This window comes from Phyllobates terribilis, unplaced genomic scaffold (genome assembly GCF_046119375.1).
Source record: "Phyllobates terribilis strain yellow unplaced genomic scaffold, ASM4611937v1 Scaffold_8__6_contigs__length_399053987, whole genome shotgun sequence".
NCBI classification, from domain to species: Eukaryota; Metazoa; Chordata; class Amphibia; order Anura; family Dendrobatidae; genus Phyllobates; species Phyllobates terribilis.
In genome coordinates this window covers 346,722,095-346,740,539 of record NW_027362768.1, presented here as the reverse complement: position 1 = coordinate 346,740,539, position 18,445 = coordinate 346,722,095, and the positions used below count along the sequence as shown (strand labels likewise).

Here is an 18,445-nt window from a genome sequence, read left to right as displayed (position 1 = left end):
ATTGTAGCAAACCAAAAAAGACATTTTAAGCGCAGCAGAGTAACCAGCTCACATACCTGTTAGCTCAGGTGAGTTTAAAAGGCTGCTGTTGATAACAAGGGCATTTGCTAAATAGATGGTGTGTGTGCAACAATATACTGAAAGGTCAATTATATTGTGCAGCTTATCTCACCACCTGTAGTTATTTAGGTGAAAGCTCCAAAATGCTTGCCTAATATGTCTGTTTATCCAAAAGGAAGTATAGAGGGAGAGCTAGATAGATAGCATTGCATTACATTACATGGCAATGCAATGCACAGTTGCTGAAGTTGAACCAAAATGAGCTTGTCATCTGGCTTCTGCAACTTTTAACATGAAAAATCCAATGAGGAGAAGAAAAGCAAAGCCAAAGAGTCCATCCCAAAATCCGACAAACAAGCCAAATGAACAAAAAGCATTGAATTCAATTCTTTCTGATTTTAGAAACTGCATTAAAGAAGGGGTGCACCGGTCCTGGAGATACTGCAATACCAGGTCAATGCGTGGAGTGGACAGAGCAAGCTCTTTTTCCATCTCCCTGTTCTAAAAATCCATTTAATATATGGTCCCCAGATAGGGGACGTATCAGATATTAAACTGATAAGAACAGATACTACACTTGATCTTAGCCAAAAGGCCGAGAAGCGATAACCAGAATTGGTTTCCGACTACGGTGCCACCCAAGGATTCTGAAAAGTCCATTTGTGGAGATGGCCACCTGGACTCCCGTTAAGAAGACATGCTGTCAACCTCTAGATCCCTCACATGCCTGCACTTTTCGGCTTGCTGCTGCTGCAATCCACGCGTTTTAGATCTGCATAACTCCACCTCTTTTAGCACAGTACCCTCAACCCCCGGCTGTTCCCACCCGCCTCAACACCGTTGGAAGGGAGGAGAACCAATTAAGGCGGGGGGGGGGGTGGAACGAGCAGCTATCTACCCTTAGCAGGAGGGTTGCTGATTAATTACCTCTCCTGCTGCTGCTGCTGCTGGCTGTCCAGCAGCAGACTGAAGGTGGCTGCTGCTGTGCGCAGGTATATAAAGGCTCAGAGCCTATTATGACACGCGCAGCCAGCGTTCCATTGCCACATTCCGTCTACTGCAGGCGGGATACCTGGATGGCTGAATGTCACTGAGAAGCTCACAGAGACCGCCATAAGCAACAGTTTAAAAGAATGCCACAGACTAATCAACCAAACTTTTTGGGTTGGTTTCTCTTTTATAGTCTGCAGGCATTAAATGAAAGAAGTCAGTGTTCCAGCAGAGGGAGACAACGTTTCAGAAAAGGCATTGTAGCAAACCAAAAAAGAAATTTTAAGTGCAGCAGAGTAACCAGCTCACATACCTGTTAGCTCAGGTGAGTTTAAAAGGCTGCTGTTGATAACAAGGGCATTTGCTAAATAGATGGTGTGTGTGCAACAATATACTGAAAGGTCAATTATATTGTGCAGCTTATCTCACCACCTGTAGTTATTTAGGTGAAAGCTCCAAAATGCTTGCCTAATATGTCTGTTTATCCAAAAGGAAGTATAGAGGGAGAGCTAGATAGATAGCATTGCATTACATTACATGGCAATGCAATGCACAGTTGCTGAAGTTGAACCAAAATGAGCTTGTCATCTGGCTTCTGCAACTTTTAACATGAAAAATCCAATGAGGAGAAGAAAAGCAAAGCCAAAGAGTCCATCCCAAAATCCGACAAACAAGCCAAATGAACAAAAAGCATTGAATTCAATTCTTTCTGATTTTAGAAACTGCATTAAAGAAGGGGTGCACCGGTCCTGGAGATACTGCAATACCAGGTCAATGCGTGGAGTGGACAGAGCAAGCTCTTTTTCCATCTCCCTGTTCTAAAAATCCATTTAATATATGGTCCCCAGATAGGGGACGTATCAGATATTAAACTGATAAGAACAGATTTTTTTTTTTTTTTTTTTTTCCATGTCAGATTGGCTGTGCTTTATCAAATTGGCTCATGCAAGCTTGTATGATAGGCAACCTCTCATCATATCATGGATTTTTTTTTTTTTTTTATAAAATTTTTTAAAGGATTTTGAATTGAACCAAAAAGGAACTACAACAAAATTACTTATTCTATTTGTACTTTACAAGAAATCTTCATTTCTTGAACTTCCATATTCCTTCTGCATCAATAATATTTCCACACTTTTTATCCCATAGATAGATCACATACATCCTTGACAGAATCAACTTTAAACACTCATTTACCGACATTGTTTTCCTTTTAAACACTAACAAGTTTCTTGCATCCCATAGACTTTCTATCACACACACTGTCAAAAGCCACAGAACTCTGTCTTTGAACCTACTACAAGCACCCATACCGAACATTGCAACCTTCCAATTTACATACGTCACTCCTGCCAGTTCATTACATAGACTTCCCATACCTTTCCACACATCATATGCAAAATCACAATCCCATACCAAGTGTCTAATATACTCTTTTGCACCACACCCATCTCTCGGACACACTTCTGTCCTGATCAAATCATGCCTCTTTTGTACCTCCCTCACAGGCAAAATGTCATGCAACATCATCCATGCAATGTCTTTCTGTCTATTTGACATACCTTGTGTTCCTAATTTCTTCCACATATCAGATACATCCTCACCTCTCAACCCCACAATGTTACAAACAATCTCTCTATCTCGCACCTTCGTGATCACTTTTTTCTTATTCCTGAACTCATTCATACCTACAGACAGCAAATCAAACTTTCTGATGAATTTCTCTACAATTTCATACCATACAGGACAATTAAAAGCAACCGGCACCGTGGCATCTCTCTGAAACCAATTCAAACCATAAAACATCCAACCAGCAGAATACTTCATCATGCAAGCACATTTATTATCCTTCCCCAAACATACCACAATCATTTTCACGTAACTCACACCTAAAAAGAACTCAACATTTGGAAAATCTAGGCCACCATTCACACACATCTTATAAACATGCTCTCTCTTCAACTTCTCCATACGACTTCCCCAAAGGAAGTTAAAGATTATTTTCTCTGTTTTTCTGATCTTCCTAGATGCAGCGGGGTACACATTTGCCACAAACAACAGGATCGGCAATACTACTGCTTTGATGATTAACACTTTACCTGTCAAAGTTAGTTCCCTCATCCTCCAAAAGTTCAACTTCTGCTCCATTCTCTTCCCACAATCATTCCAGCTTTCATTTCCCTTTAGATTTTCATTAAATTTAATCCCTAATACCTTAATTGCCCCTTCCTCACACGTTACCTCATCCATCTTGATGTTGTTATCTCCAAAGCATTTAAAGGAGCATTTTCCCCAATTTACTCTAAACGCTGAGGCACTACAAAACATGCTTAACATTAATCTGGCCCTATTCATTGCAGCCATGTTTTCATTCACTATCACCACATCATCCATATATCCCAAAATTCTCACATCTTTTCCTCCACTCCCAGGAATCAGCACACCTCTCATGACCTTATCTTTCCTTACCATACACAAAAAAACCTCAATCACACTTATAAACAGAATAGGGGACATGGGACACCCCTGCCGCACTCCAGACTTAACCCAAACCTTATCACTCAACCACCCGTTCACCAGAAACTCACTTGACACATTACAGTACAGACTTCTCACACAACTCACAAAATTTCTAGAAAACCCCATCCTCGCCAAAACATTAAACATGAAAAAATGCGACACTCTGTCAAAAGCCTTCTCAAAATCTACTGAAAACAACATACATTTCTGTTTGCGACTCAAACAATCACCAATCACATCCCTCAACAAAACCAAGTTGTCATTCATACTCCTACCAGGTATTGAACACACTTGATCCTCTCCGATCACACGATCAATTACATTACGCATCCTATTTGCGAGTAATTTGCTGAAAACTTTATAATCCACATTCAAAAGGGTAATAGGCCTCCAATTTCCCAAATCCTTTCGATCACCCTTCTTGTGAATCAGAACAACTACCCCTTCTCTCATAGATTCACTCAAAACATTATTCTGAAAAATATACCGACATACCTCAAGTAAGTCTTTACCCAAAGTATCCCATTCTTTCATATACAACTCTACAGGCAAACCATCTTTTCCAGGAGTCTTATTTTTACTTGCAGACATCACCACCATCTTCACTTCATCTAGTACAATCTCATCATCCAGCAGCCCACCCTCATCCTCACTCAAATGTCCTTCCAATTTTCCCAACACATCATTCATCATCCCCTCATCAATCCATTTTGACCCATACAACTCCTTGTAAAACAATTCAACCTCTTTCATCACTTCCTTCCCCTTGACATACACACCATTCACATTCTTCACCTCATCCATATCCACTTTCTTCCCAAACACTTTTTTGAAAAAGAACCTAGTACATTTTTCATTTTTTTCCAAATGCTCAATTTTGGACCTGTAAATGATTTCTTTGCCCTTCTCATTAATAAAGTTTTTAATATCATTTCTCACCTGACACATCAAATCATCCACTTCAATTCCAATCATTCTTAGTTTCCTCAGCCACTCTAACTTCATACTTAACTCATTAAATTTCTTCCTGTTATTGGCTCCTTTCCTCTTTCCCCATTTCTTGAAGAAAAAACTTATTTCCTTCTTCATCCAGTCCCACCATTCCAGCACATTCACAAAATCCCTCTTCCGATCCTTCCACTTCACATACATCCTTCTGAAATCTTTCATAATCCTGTGATCCTCTAACAACCGCACATTTAGTTTCCACACACCTCTTCCATATGCAAAGGAAACTGTATCTTCCAAAAGTGCTCTCATACACACATGATCCGAAAAAATAACGTCATCCTGCTGGAACTTTTTACAAACAATATGATTAGAGAAAAGAATACGATCAATCCTCGATTCAATGCCCCCCCTATCTGCTTTATATGTGGCAGGAGGAGGTTTTCCCAACATTATCTCAGCAGCATCAACAAAAGAGAAATCCTCTATTAGATTTTTTAACTTTTTCCCAGTGACATCCACCTTTTCTCCTTCCGTCACACAATTAAAATCCCCAACACAAACAATGGGTATTTTCCCAGAAAGAAAAAAAAAACACATCTTTTCAAAAAGCTCCAGCCTTTCTTCTTTTCCTACTGGGGCATACATATTAAGTATTTTAAATCTCCACCCTCTACAGTTTATTTCACATACCAAACACCTCCCAGCCTCCACAACTGTGTAGGATTCTATTTTCAACCCCCTATTCCCCAATAAAATCCCAACCCCACTGTTTTTATTTTCAACAGACCCCGACCAGACACATTGGCCTTGCGGCCACACGTTGTCGTCCAGAGATTCAGAAATCCCACATTCCTGCAAACAATAAATATCTGCATGTAAATTTTTTAGAAAATCTAAAATCATAGTTCTTCTTGGTACTGATTTAATTTGTCTAACATTTAGTGACAGGATTGCCACTTGAGCAGCTTGGGAACCCATCTCTCAATTTGGTGAGGCAGGTCACGACAGCATGCCCATTTGTTCTTCATCCTAGTCCTTCTGGAGGGGGTACGCCGGATATGCAGACGGTGTAGCCCGCTCCTTCCCCTAAAAAAGGTTCATTTTGGGGATCAAGGGCTGTAGGGTACACTCTCATGGGGCTAATGCTTCCTACACTTAAAGGGGAAGGATTCCTCCTTTGTTTTTTTGGCGTGGATAACTCTTCCTCTTCTGAGTCCGCCTGTCTTCTGGATGTATGGTCCCCCTGACCACATTCACTCTCTGGGTCTGATGGACTTTCATCCCACTTTATAATTGGTGTTTTGGATAAGCTGGATTCCACATCTTCTTCACCTCCCATAGTAACTGCCATATTTGGCACATCAGCCTCTGCCTCCTGCACGGAGCTCACTTCCATACAGTCAGTTACTTCAGTCTGATGTTTATTTACGGCATGAACTCTACTGCTTCCCTGAGTGTTTTGTGTCACTCTCAACCTAGTTGCCTCTGCTATAACATCTGCATGCTGTCTGCGTTTATCATCTTCTGCAAGTCTCCTCCTCTCCTCCACCTCCTCACTGGTCATCTCATCCAGCTCATCCTGTATAAACTCCGGCTGGGGAAGATCCACATTTCTCTGTGCAACACCCGCATAAGTTTTAGGTCTCAAATTACAGTCTTTGAAAGCGTGACCTTTCTCTCCACAGAGATTGCAGACTATCACATTTGTGCACTGGTTACTAGAGTGGCCGACTTGGTTACATTTCCTGCACACATGCTCTGCAATAGAGGTACAGTCTGTTTGAGTATGTCCTATCTCCAGCAATGTCTGCAGAATCTGGGTGCATTGGGAAAAAAGAGGTAGCCTCTCTCCCTGCCTATGGAGAAATTTGATGGAGGGTAATGAATTCCTCCAGGCTCATCCAGGCTCTCATGAAACTTCACCACAAACTTATATTTGCCTGACCAGAGCCCTGCTTCATTCAGTACTTTCACAGCAGGTTTGATAACTGTACAGTGCTTCCTCAAGAATATGTAAATCAGCTCCAGGGGCACATGGGGATTATACATAAACAGAGTAAGAGGCAACTCACCAGCAGAGTATAGGATAGTGAAAGTGAGTCCAGACAGCTCCTCCCTCTCATTATTCATCTTCAGACAGGCATAGAAGTTGTTACAGGAAAACATTGTAGAAAAAACCAGGGTGAATTTGCATCTTGACTGCTGCAGGCAGAGGATTTCTTCTTTCTTCACCTCCAGTATTCCAAAAAGGACATCATTAACCACATGTCTCAGTGTGAATTTATCTTCATCCACGGCATCAAAATCGATCCGGATTCCATATTTTACCCGGGCTTCTCCGGGCTCCGCGAAGCGAATAACCGCCATGATCGCAGCTCGTTTCCTCTCACCTCCCTCCCAAAAGCAGCAAGCAGCATAAGCTGCTAGGCTAAGAGGGAGACACACAAGGATCCTCTCAGGCAAGACACTTGATCTTAGCCAAAAGGCCGAGAAGCGATAACCAGAATTGGTTTCCGACTACGGTGCCACCCAAGGATTCTGAAAAGTCCATTTGTGGAGATGGCCACCTGGACTCCCGTTAAGAAGACATGCTGTCAACCTCTAGATCCCTCACATGCCTGCACTTTTCGGCTTGCTGCTGCTGCAATCCACGCGTTTTAGATCTGCATAACTCCACCTCTTTTAGCACAGTACCCTCAACCCCCGGCTGTTCCCACCCGCCTCAACACCGTTGGAAGGGAGGAGAACCAATTAAGGCGGGGGGGGGGGTGGAACGAGCAGCTGTCTACCCTTAGCAGGAGGGTTGCTGATTAATTACCTCTCCTGCTGCTGCTGCTGCTGGCTGTCCAGCAGCAGACTGAAGGTGGCTGCTGCTGTGCGCAGGTATATAAAGGCTCAGAGCCTATTATGACACGCGCAGCCAGCGTTCCATTGCCACATTCCGTCTACTGCAGGCGGGATACCTGGATGGCTGAATGTCACTGAGAAGCTCACAGAGACCGCCATAAGCAACACTTTAAAAGAATGCCACAGACTAATCAACCAAACTTTTTGGGTTGGTTTCTCTTTTATAGTCTGCAGGCATTAAATGAAAGAAGTCAGTGTTCCAGCAGAGGGAGACAACGTTTCAGAAAAGGCATTGTAGCAAACCAAAAAAGAAATTTTAAGCGCAGCAGAGTAACCAGCTCACATACCTGTTAGCTCAGGTGAGTTTAAAAGGCTGCTGTTGATAACAAGGGCATTTGCTAAATAGATGGTGTGTGTGCAACAATATACTGAAAGGTCAATTATATTGTGCAGCTTATCTCACCACCTGTAGTTATTTAGGTGAAAGCTCCAAAATGCTTGCCTAATATGTCTGTTTATCCAAAAGGAAGTATAGAGGGAGAGCTAGATAGATAGCATTGCATTACATTACATGGCAATGCAATGCACAGTTGCTGAAGTTGAACCAAAATGAGCTTGTCATCTGGCTTCTGCAACTTTTAACATGAAAAATCCAATGAGGAGAAGAAAAGCAAAGCCAAAGAGTCCATCCCAAAATCCGACAAACAAGCCAAATGAACAAAAAGCATTGAATTCAATTCTTTCTGATTTTAGAAACTGCATTAAAGAAGGGGTGCACCGGTCCTGGAGATACTGCAATACCAGGTCAATGCGTGGAGTGGACAGAGCAAGCTCTTTTTCCATCTCCCTGTTCTAAAAATCCATTTAATATATGGTCCCCAGATAGGGGACGTATCAGATATTAAACTGATAAGAACAGATACTACACTTGATCTTAGCCAAAAGGCCGAGAAGCGATAACCAGAATTGGTTTCCGACTACGGTGCCACCCAAGGATTCTGAAAAGTCCATTTGTGGAGATGGCCACCTGGACTCCCGTTAAGAAGACATGCTGTCAACCTCTAGATCCCTCACATGCCTGCACTTTTCGGCTTGCTGCTGCTGCAATCCACGCGTTTTAGATATGCATAACTCCACCTCTTTTAGCACAGTACCCTCAACCCCCGGCTGCTCCCACCCGCCTCAACACCGTTGGAAGGGAGGAGAACCAATTAAGGCGGGGGGGGGGTGGAACGAGCAGCTGTCTACCCTTAGCAGGAGGGTTGCTGATTAATTACCTCTCCTGCTGCTGCTGCTGCTGGCTGTCCAGCAGCAGACTGAAGGTGGCTGCTGCTGTGCGCAGGTATATAAAGGCTCAGAGCCTATTATGACACGCGCAGCCAGCGTTCCATTGCCACATTCCGTCTACTGCAGGCGGGATACCTGGATGGCTGAATGTCACTGAGAAGCTCACAGAGACCGCCATAAGCAACAGTTTAAAAGAATGCCACAGACTAATCAACCAAACTTTTTGGGTTGGTTTCTCTTTTATAGTCTGCAGGCATTAAATGAAAGAAGTCAGTGTTCCAGCAGAGGGAGACAACGTTTCAGAAAAGGCATTGTAGCAAACCAAAAAAGAAATTTTAAGCGCAGCAGAGTAACCAGCTCACATACCTGTTAGCTCAGGTGAGTTTAAAAGGCTGCTGTTGATAACAAGGGCATTTGCTAAATAGATGGTGTGTGTGCAACAATATACTGAAAGGTCAATTATATTGTGCAGCTTATCTCACCACCTGTAGTTATTTAGGTGAAAGCTCCAAAATGCTTGCCTAATATGTCTGTTTATCCAAAAGGAAGTATAGAGGGAGAGCTAGATAGATAGCATTGCATTACATTACATGGCAATGCAATGCACAGTTGCTGAAGTTGAACCAAAATGAGCTTGTCATCTGGCTTCTGCAACTTTTAACATGAAAAATCCAATGAGGAGAAGAAAAGCAAAGCCAAAGAGTCCATCCCAAAATCCGACAAACAAGCCAAATGAACAAAAAGCATTGAATTCAATTCTTTCTGATTTTAGAAACTGCATTAAAGAAGGGGTGCACCGGTCCTGGAGATACTGCAATACCAGGTCAATGCGTGGAGTGGACAGAGCAAGCTCTTTTTCCATCTCCCTGTTCTAAAAATCCATTTAATATATGGTCCCCAGATAGGGGACGTATCAGATATTAAACTGATAAGAACAGATTTTTTTTTTTTTTTTTAAAACCATTCAGGTTGTTGTAAACAACAGTATGAAAGTCCGCCAAAACCTTCAAAATAGTTGCTCAACTATAACTCATCATCATGGTTAATCTTTATTCTTTTTATAAATTTATGTTTCCAAAATCAGAGTTAGTATATTTGTGCTATATTACTCTCATGAAGGTACATAAAATTACTGGTACTTTACCAGATGACGCCATTTCATGACCTTCCAAATGCCCTCAGCGTCCAATCCACCACCTCTACTCTTGTCCCATTTATATATAAGGTACAACCTAGATAGAATTAACCGAATACAGTCATTAATAGGTACAGTTTTTCTTTTGAACAAAGCCAGGTTTCTCACATCCCAAAGGCTTTCCATGACACACACCATTATTAACCACAAAATCCTTTCATTCACCTTTCCACATGCACCAATACCAAACATAGCCACTCTCCAGTTAATATAACTCACACCTGCTAATTCCTTACATAGACCACCCACACCTTTCCACACACTATATGCATAATCACAATCCCACATCACATGTCTCACAGTCTCACTCGCTCCACACCCTTCTCTTGGACATACATTCGTTCTGATCAAATCTCTTCTCTTTTGCACATCTCTCACAGGCAGTATATCATGCAAAGCCATCCACACCACATCCTTCTGTTTATTCGACATACCATGCGTACCCAATTTTTCCCATGCATCCGCCACTTCATTAAATCTTAAATCATTAATATTACATTCAATCTCATTTGCTCTCATTTTTCCCATCACCGCTTTTGGTTTCTCAAACTCACACATAGACACAGCCAGCAAATCATTCTTTCTAACAAACCTTTCAATCACCTCATACCACACAGGACATTTAAAAGCCACAGGCACACTTCCATCTTTTTTCACCCAGCATAACCCATACAACATCCATCCAGCCATATATCGCAACATATATGCACCTTTGTTCTTTTTACCCATTAGCACTACCACCGTTTTAATATAATTAAGGCTCAGGAATATTTCAATATCAGGAAAATTCAGACCACCATTCTGATATGTTTTGTATAAATATTCTCTCTTTAATTTTTCCATTTTACTCCCCCAAAAAAAAGTAAAAATTAATTTTTGTACTCTTTTTATTTTTTTGTATGGGGACGGAAAGACCCCAGCAACATAAAGTAATATTGGAAGTATTACTGCCTTAATTATAAGTACCTTTCCATTCAATGTCAACTCACGCATTCGCCAAAAATTCAGTTTCTTCTCTATCCGTAACCCACACTCATCCCAACTTTCAGTACCCTTCAGATCATCATTCAGCAATATACCCAAGACTTTAATCGGCCCTTCCATACATGTCACACCATCCATCTTAATCCTACTATCACCAAAACACTTAAAACAACATTTATCCCAGTTTACCCTAAAAGCAGACGCACCACAGAAAAAATCCAATAATAACTTCACTCTACTCATAGACGCAATACTCTCACTCACAATCACCACATCATCCATATATCCCAGCACCTTGACATTCATTCCTTTACTCCCAGGTATTAGCATTCCTCTTATCGCTTTCTCTCTCCTAATCATACATAACAAAGGTTCAATCACACTAACAAACAAAACAGGGGAGAGAGGGCACCCCTGTCTAACACCTGATTTAATCAGGAATTTATCACACAACCAACCATTCACTAAAACTTCACTCGTCACATCATCATACAAACATCTCACACCATCTAGGAACTTCTTAGGGAAACCCATTTTTTCTAACACTTCAAACATAAACACATGCGACACTCTATCAAACGCCTTCTCAAAATCTAAAGCCAACAACATACACTTCTGCTTTCTATCTCTACAGTCTCCCAGCACATCTCTCAACAACAACAGATTATCACTTATACATCTCCCAGGCACAGCACACACTTGATCATCCTTGACAACCTTCCCAATCACTTCACGCATACGGTTTGCTAAAATCTTGCTATACACCTTGTAGTCGGAATTTAGAAGCGTTATTGGCCTCCAATTCCCCAGTTTTTTCTTTTCACCTTTTTTATAGATTAACACAACCACACCTTCTTTCATAGATTCACACAGTTCTCCATTCTCCCACATATACTTACATACTTCCGTCAGATCCGCACCCATGCACTCCCACGCTTTCACATACAACTCTACTGGTATACCATCTTTACCCGGTGTTTTGTTTTTCTGAGCACTGAACACCACCTTTCTCACTTCATCCAGAATCACATCCTCACACAAGTTCTCACATTCATCATTATCCAATTTATCTTCCAAGCTACCTAACACTTCACCCATCAAACCAGAATCAATCCATTTATCCCCATACAGTCTACTATAGAAACCATTCACCTCCTCAATCACACCCTCTCCAGTTATACTCACATCATTCTCATCCAGCAATTCATCCATATCCATTTTTTTTCCATTCATTTTTTTGAAAAAGTATCTGGTACATTTTTCGTTTTTTTCCAGGTGTTCTATTTTGGTTCTGTACATTATTTCTTTCCCCTTTTTCTCAATCACACGTTTTAACTCATTCTTTGCTTCCACTAACAAATCACTCACATCAATCCCAGACATACTGCATTTTTTCAACCATTCAATCCTCATATTTAATTCTTTGAATTTATTTCTATATTTGGCGGCTTTCTTGTAGCCCCATTTTCTGAAAAATTTTTGGATTTCTTGCTTCACCCAATCCCACCATTCTAACACACATGCAAACCTGTTTTTATAGTATCCCCACCTTTCATACTTCTTTTTAAACTCACTCATCACTCTTTCATCCTCTAGCAACCTCACATTCAGCTTCCATACACCCCTCCCATGCACAAAGCTCCCTTTCTGTCTGAACATACCCCTCAAACACTCGTGGTCCGAGAAGGGGACCGCACACTGCTTAAAACTAATGCACTCCAGATTTTTGGAGAAAAGCATCCTGTCAATACGTGATTCGATCCCCCCTCTGTCCGCCCTATATGTAGGTGGTGGATTGTCCGACCTTAAAGTAGCGGCATCTGAAAAAGAAAAATCTGAAATTAAATGGGATAATTTTTTCCCGGTTACATCACCGGTTTCATCCGTAACACAATTAAAGTCACCAACAAAAATGGTAGGAATCTTTCCTGGCAAAAATAACTGAACCTTTTCCAAGAGAGCAAGACGCTCCTCTTTTCCGGTAGGACTATAGATGTTAACTATTCTTACCCGCCACCCCCTATATTTCACTATGGCAATAATGCACCTCCCCACCTCCACCACTGTGTAGCTGTCCATGCTGCACTCTGCATTCCCCAGCAGGATCCCCACACCATCGTTCTTATTTACTTTAGACCCAGACCAGATGTGCTGTCCATGAGGCCAGTCCTGATCGTCCGGCACTTCTGATAATCCGCACTCCTGCAGGCAGTAAATATCTGCTCCCAATGATCTGATATACCTGAGCACAGTACACCTGCGTCCTTTAGATTTCATCTGCCTCACATTTAAGGATAGGACATTAAGTGAAGCTTTGGAAGCCATATCAGAACTTTCTTATGGAGATTTCTACATGTCCCCCATTTCTGTATCAGCCTTGTCCTTCTGGGGGCTGGCAGCCGGACTGGTAACAGGTGAGGGCAGGAACCCCCTCTAAAAAATCGCAATCAGGGGAGAAAACCAAGTCTGGATAAGCCCGCTCACTCATGGGACTTTCACTGCCCTCATCTGCATAATGATAAGCGAGGCGGGGTTTCTTCACAGCATTCCCCCTGGTCTCTTCAGAGGACCTTGTTGCTGCTGTGAAATCCCCCTGCTCCTTTATTTCACACTTAGTGCCACTGGCACTGACACTCTGCTCCTCCTCATCATCTGCCTGCAGCTTGTCCCAGGAGACATGGGGCGTTCTGCTCAGTGCCTCCTCCATATCTCCTTCACCACAGGCAGACACAAGTACTGGGAGCTGCTCGCTGAGCTCCTTGACTAGCTCCGCCCCCTCTGACGTCACCGGCTCTGTAGCTCCGCCCCCCACTCTCACTGCAGATAGAGGCTGCTGCTGGAGCGCTCTGAGTCACAGGGACAGCAGCACTCACAGGTGTGAGATTCAGCAGCTGATTGCCTGAGGGCAGCTGATTACCTGCAGCTGAGGAGGCAAGTAACTCTTCGCTGACAATGGAGTCAGCTCCATGAGGTCGGCTCTGCTGCAGAGCATTGCTACCAGGCATTACAGGGCTGGCAGAGGCAACCTGGGCATACAGCCTGGCTCCACCAGTGCGTGCCCTGCAATCCCTGTACACATGTCCAGACTCCCCACAGCCATTACATACAACAGGGTTGGGGCAGTCCTTTGCACGGTGCCCAGGTAGATTACATTTTCTGCAGAGCATTGCTTCAGGGCAGTTCTCCTGCATGTGGCCATAGGAGTTACATTTGCGGCAGTAAAAGGGGGCTTCAGGGAAAAATAAATATCCATTATTCCTGCCAATGCTGAAATTTAAAGGGGGATAGTGGAAACCCCCAGGGCCCTGAGGGTCTATCCCAAAACGGACAAAGAACTTGTGCTTCCCAGTCCACAGTCCAGACTCCATGCTAACTACTCTGTGGGCATACTGTACATAGGAACAATGTCTTTTAAGGAAATCCGCTATTTCTTCCAGGGGGACAAAGGGATTATGCATGAAAACCACTAAGGGTATGTCCCCTCTGGAATAAAGGACTGTGAAAGTAAGTCCTGAAAGCAAGTCATTGTCAGCATTTTCCCTGAGGGCTCTGTACAGGTTCTGGCATGCACCAACAGAAGAAAAAACAAGCACATACCGTCCCTCTCTCCTGAATTCCTGCAGGCATACGATCTCCTCCTTCTTTACCTTCAGTATGTCATAAAGCACCATATTGACCAGGTATCCCAGTGAAAAATGCATTCTCTTCTCCTGCGCGACCTCGATCCTGAAACCATTACGGACCCGGGCATCCCCGGTCCCTGCGAAGTGGACAACTACTCCCATCCTTTCCAGGTTCGCCTTCTCTCTCCACCACTCCTTTTAGTACAGCATAGCTGTACTAGCCTTTAAATGACCAGACCAGGCATACTGCACTTGATCTTAGCCAAAAGGCCGAGAAGCGATAACCAGAATTGGTTTCCGACTACGGTGCCACCCAAGGATTCTGAAAAGTCCATTTGTGGAGATGGCCACCTGGACTCCCGTTAAGAAGACATGCTGTCAACCTCTAGATCCCTCACATGCCTGCACTTTTCGGCTTGCTGCTGCTGCAATCCACGCATTTTAGATCTGCATAACTCCACCTCTTTTAGCACAGTACCCTCAATCCCCGGCTGTTCCCACCCGCCTCAACACCGTTGGAAGGGAGGAGAACCAATTAAGGCGGGGGGGGGGGGGTGGAACGAGCAGCTGTCTACCCTTAGCAGGAGGGTTGCTGATTAATTACCTCTCCTGCTGCTGCTGCTGCTGCTGGCTGTCCAGCAGCAGACTGAAGGTGGCTGCTGCTGTGCGCAGGTATATAAAGGCTCAGAGCCTATTATGACACGCGCAGCCAGCGTTCCATTGCCACATTCCGTCTACTGCAGGCGGGATACCTGGATGGCTGAATGTCACTGAGAAGCTCACAGAGACCGCCATAAGCAACAGTTTAAAAGAATGCCACAGACTAATCAACCAAACTTTTTGGGTTGGTTTCTCTTTTATAGTCTGCAGGCATTAAATGAAAGAAGTCAGTGTTCCAGCAGAGGGAGACAACGTTTCAGAAAAGGCATTGTAGCAAACCAAAAAAGAAATTTTAAGCGCAGCAGAGTAACCAGCTCACATACCTGTTAGCTCAGGTGAGTTTAAAAGGCTGCTGTTGATAACAAGGGCATTTGCTAAATAGATGGTGTGTGTGCAACAATATACTGAAAGGTCAATTATATTGTGCAGCTTATCTCACCACCTGTAGTTATTTAGGTGAAAGCTCCAAAATGCTTGCCTAATATGTCTGTTTATCCAAAAGGAAGTATAGAGGGAGAGCTAGATAGATAGCATTGCATTACATTACATGGCAATGCAATGCACAGTTGCTGAAGTTGAACCAAAATGAGCTTGTCATCTGGCTTCTGCAACTTTTAACATGAAAAATCCAATGAGGAGAAGAAAAGCAAAGCCAAAGAGTCCATCCCAAAATCCGACAAACAAGCCAAATGAACAAAAAGCATTGAATTCAATTCTTTCTGATTTTAGAAACTGCATTAAAGAAGGGGTGCACCGGTCCTGGAGATACTGCAATACCAGGTCAATGCGTGGAGTGGACAGAGCAAGCTCTTTTTCCATCTCCCTGTTCTAAAAATCCATTTAATATATGGTCCCCAGATAGGGGACGTATCAGATATTAAACTGATAAGAACAGATACTACACTTGATCTTAGCCAAAAGGCCGAGAAGCGATAACCAGAATTGGTTTCCGACTACGGTGCCACCCAAGGATTCTGAAAAGTCCATTTGTGGAGATGGCCACCTGGACTCCCGTTAAGAAGACATGCTGTCAACCTCTAGATCCCTCACATGCCTGCACTTTTCGGCTTGCTGCTGCTGCAATCCACGCGTTTTAGATCTGCATAACTCCACCTCTTTTAGCACAGTACCCTCAACCCCCGGCTATTCCCACCCGCCTCAACACCGTTGGAAGGGAGGAGAACCAATTAAGGCGGGGGGGGGGGTGGAACGAGCAGCTGTCTACCCTTAGCAGGAGGGTTGCTGATTAATTACCTCTCCTGCTGCTGCTGCTGCTGCTGGCTGTCCAGCAGCAGACTGAAGGTGGCTGCTGCTGTGCGCAGGTATATAAAGGCTCAGAGCCTATTATGACACGCGCAGCCAGCGTTCCATTGCCACATTCCGTCTACTGCAGGCGGGATACCTGGATGGCTGAATGTCACTGAGAAGCTCACAGAGACCGCCATAAGCAACAGTTTAAAAGAATGCCACAGACTAATCAACCAAACTTTTTGGGTTGGTTTCTCTTTTATAGTCTGCAGGCATTAAATGAAAGAAGTCAGTGTTCCAGCAGAGGGAGACAACGTTTCAGAAAAGGCATTGTAGCAAACCAAAAAAGAAATTTTAAGCGCAGCAGAGTAACCAGCTCAAATACCTGTTAGCTCAGGTGAGTTTAAAAGGCTGCTGTTGATAACAAGGGCATTTGCTAAATAGATGGTGTGTGTGCAACAATATACTGAAAGGTCAATTATATTGTGCAGCTTATCTCACCACCTGTAGTTATTTAGGTGAAAGCTCCAAAATGCTTGCCTAATATGTCTGTTTATCCAAAAGGAAGTATAGAGGGAGAGCTAGATAGATAGCATTGCATTACATTACATGGCAATGCAATGCACAGTTGCTGAAGTTGAACCAAAATGAGCTTGTCATCTGGCTTCTGCAACTTTTAACATGAAAAATCCAATGAGGAGAAGAAAAGCAAAGCCAAAGAGTCCATCCCAAAATCCGACAAACAAGCCAAATGAACAAAAAGCATTGAATTCAATTCTTTCTGATTTTAGAAACTGCATTAAAGAAGGGGTGCAGCGGTCCTGGAGATACTGCAATACCAGGTCAATGCGTGGAGTGGACAGAGCAAGCTCTTTTTCCATCTCCCTGTTCTAAAAATCCATTTAATATATGGTCCCCAGATAGGGGACGTATCAGATATTAAACTGATAAGAACAGATACTACACTTGATCTTAGCCAAAAGGCCGAGAAGCGATAACCAGAATTGGTTTCCGACTACGGTGCCACCCAAGGATTCTGAAAAGTCCATTTGTGGAGATGGCCACCTGGACTCCCGTTAAGAAGACATGCTGTCAACCTCTAGATCCCTCACATGCCTGCACTTTTCGGCTTGCTGCTGCTGCAATCCACGCGTTTTAGATCTGCATAACTCCACCTCTTTTAGCACAGTACCCTCAACCCCCGGCTGTTCCCACTCGCCTCAACACCGTTGGAAGGGAGGAGAACCAATTAAGGCGGGGGGGGGGTGGAACGAGCAGCTGTCTACCCTTAGCAGGAGGGTTGCTGATTAATTACCTCTCCTGCTGCTGCTGCTGCTGCTGGCTGTCCAGCAGCAGACTGAAGGTGGCTGCTGCTGTGCGCAGGTATATAAAGGCTCAGAGCCTATTATGACACGCGCAGCCAGCGTTCCATTGCCACATTCCGTCTACTGCAGTCGGGATACCTGGATGGCTGAATGTCACTGAGAAGCTCACAGAGACCGCCATAAGCAACAGTTTAAAAGAATGCCACAGACTAATCAACCAAACTTTTTGGGTTGGTTTCTCTTTTATAGTCTGCAGGCATTAAATGAAAGAAGTCAGTGTTCCAGCAGAGGGAGACAACGTTTCAGAAAAGGCATTGTAGCAAACCAAAAAAGAAATTTTAAGCGCAGCAGAGTAACCAGCTCACATACCTGTTAGCTCAGGTGAGTTTAAAAGGCTGCTGTTGATAACAAGGGCATTTGCTAAATAGATGGTGTGTGTGCAACAATATACTGAAAGGTCAATTATATTGTGCAGCTTATCTCACCACCTGTAGTTATTTAGGTGAAAGCTCCAAAATGCTTGCCTAATATGTCTGTTTATCCAAAAGGAAGTATAGAGGGAGAGCTAGATAGATAGCATTGCATTACATTACATGGCAATGCAATGCACAGTTGCTGAAGTTGAACCAAAATGAGCTTGTCATCTGGCTTCTGCAACTTTTAACATGAAAAATCCAATGAGGAGAAGAAAAGCAAAGCCAAAGAGTCCATCCCAAAATCCGACAAACAAGCCAAATGAACAAAAAGCATTGAAT

General features: G+C 43.3%; 5 non-coding genes and 1 pseudogene across 5 annotated transcripts; all 6 read right to left on the bottom strand.

Moving 5' to 3' along the window:
• Nucleotides 1-476: 476 nt before the first annotated feature.
• Nucleotides 477-667, bottom strand: LOC141158144 (U2 spliceosomal RNA). Its single transcript, XR_012248181.1, has one exon. It is a non-coding gene; the product is annotated as a U2 spliceosomal RNA (small nuclear RNA).
• Nucleotides 668-1,783: 1,116 nt separating this feature from the next.
• LOC141160231 (U2 spliceosomal RNA) lies at nt 1,784-1,968 on the bottom strand. Its single transcript, XR_012250183.1, has one exon. It is a non-coding gene; the product is annotated as a U2 spliceosomal RNA (small nuclear RNA).
• A 6,167-nt stretch (nt 1,969-8,135) lies between these two features.
• On the bottom strand, nt 8,136-8,326 carry LOC141158143 (U2 spliceosomal RNA). The gene has a single exon (XR_012248180.1). It is a non-coding gene; the product is annotated as a U2 spliceosomal RNA (small nuclear RNA).
• Nucleotides 8,327-9,441: 1,115 nt separating this feature from the next.
• On the bottom strand, nt 9,442-9,619 carry LOC141160162 (U2 spliceosomal RNA; annotated as a pseudogene).
• A 6,241-nt stretch (nt 9,620-15,860) lies between these two features.
• Nucleotides 15,861-16,051, bottom strand: LOC141158142 (U2 spliceosomal RNA). Its single transcript, XR_012248179.1, has one exon. It is a non-coding gene; the product is annotated as a U2 spliceosomal RNA (small nuclear RNA).
• A 1,119-nt stretch (nt 16,052-17,170) lies between these two features.
• Nucleotides 17,171-17,361, bottom strand: LOC141159883 (U2 spliceosomal RNA). The gene has a single exon (XR_012249877.1). It is a non-coding gene; the product is annotated as a U2 spliceosomal RNA (small nuclear RNA).
• Nucleotides 17,362-18,445: the final 1,084 nt, after the last annotated feature.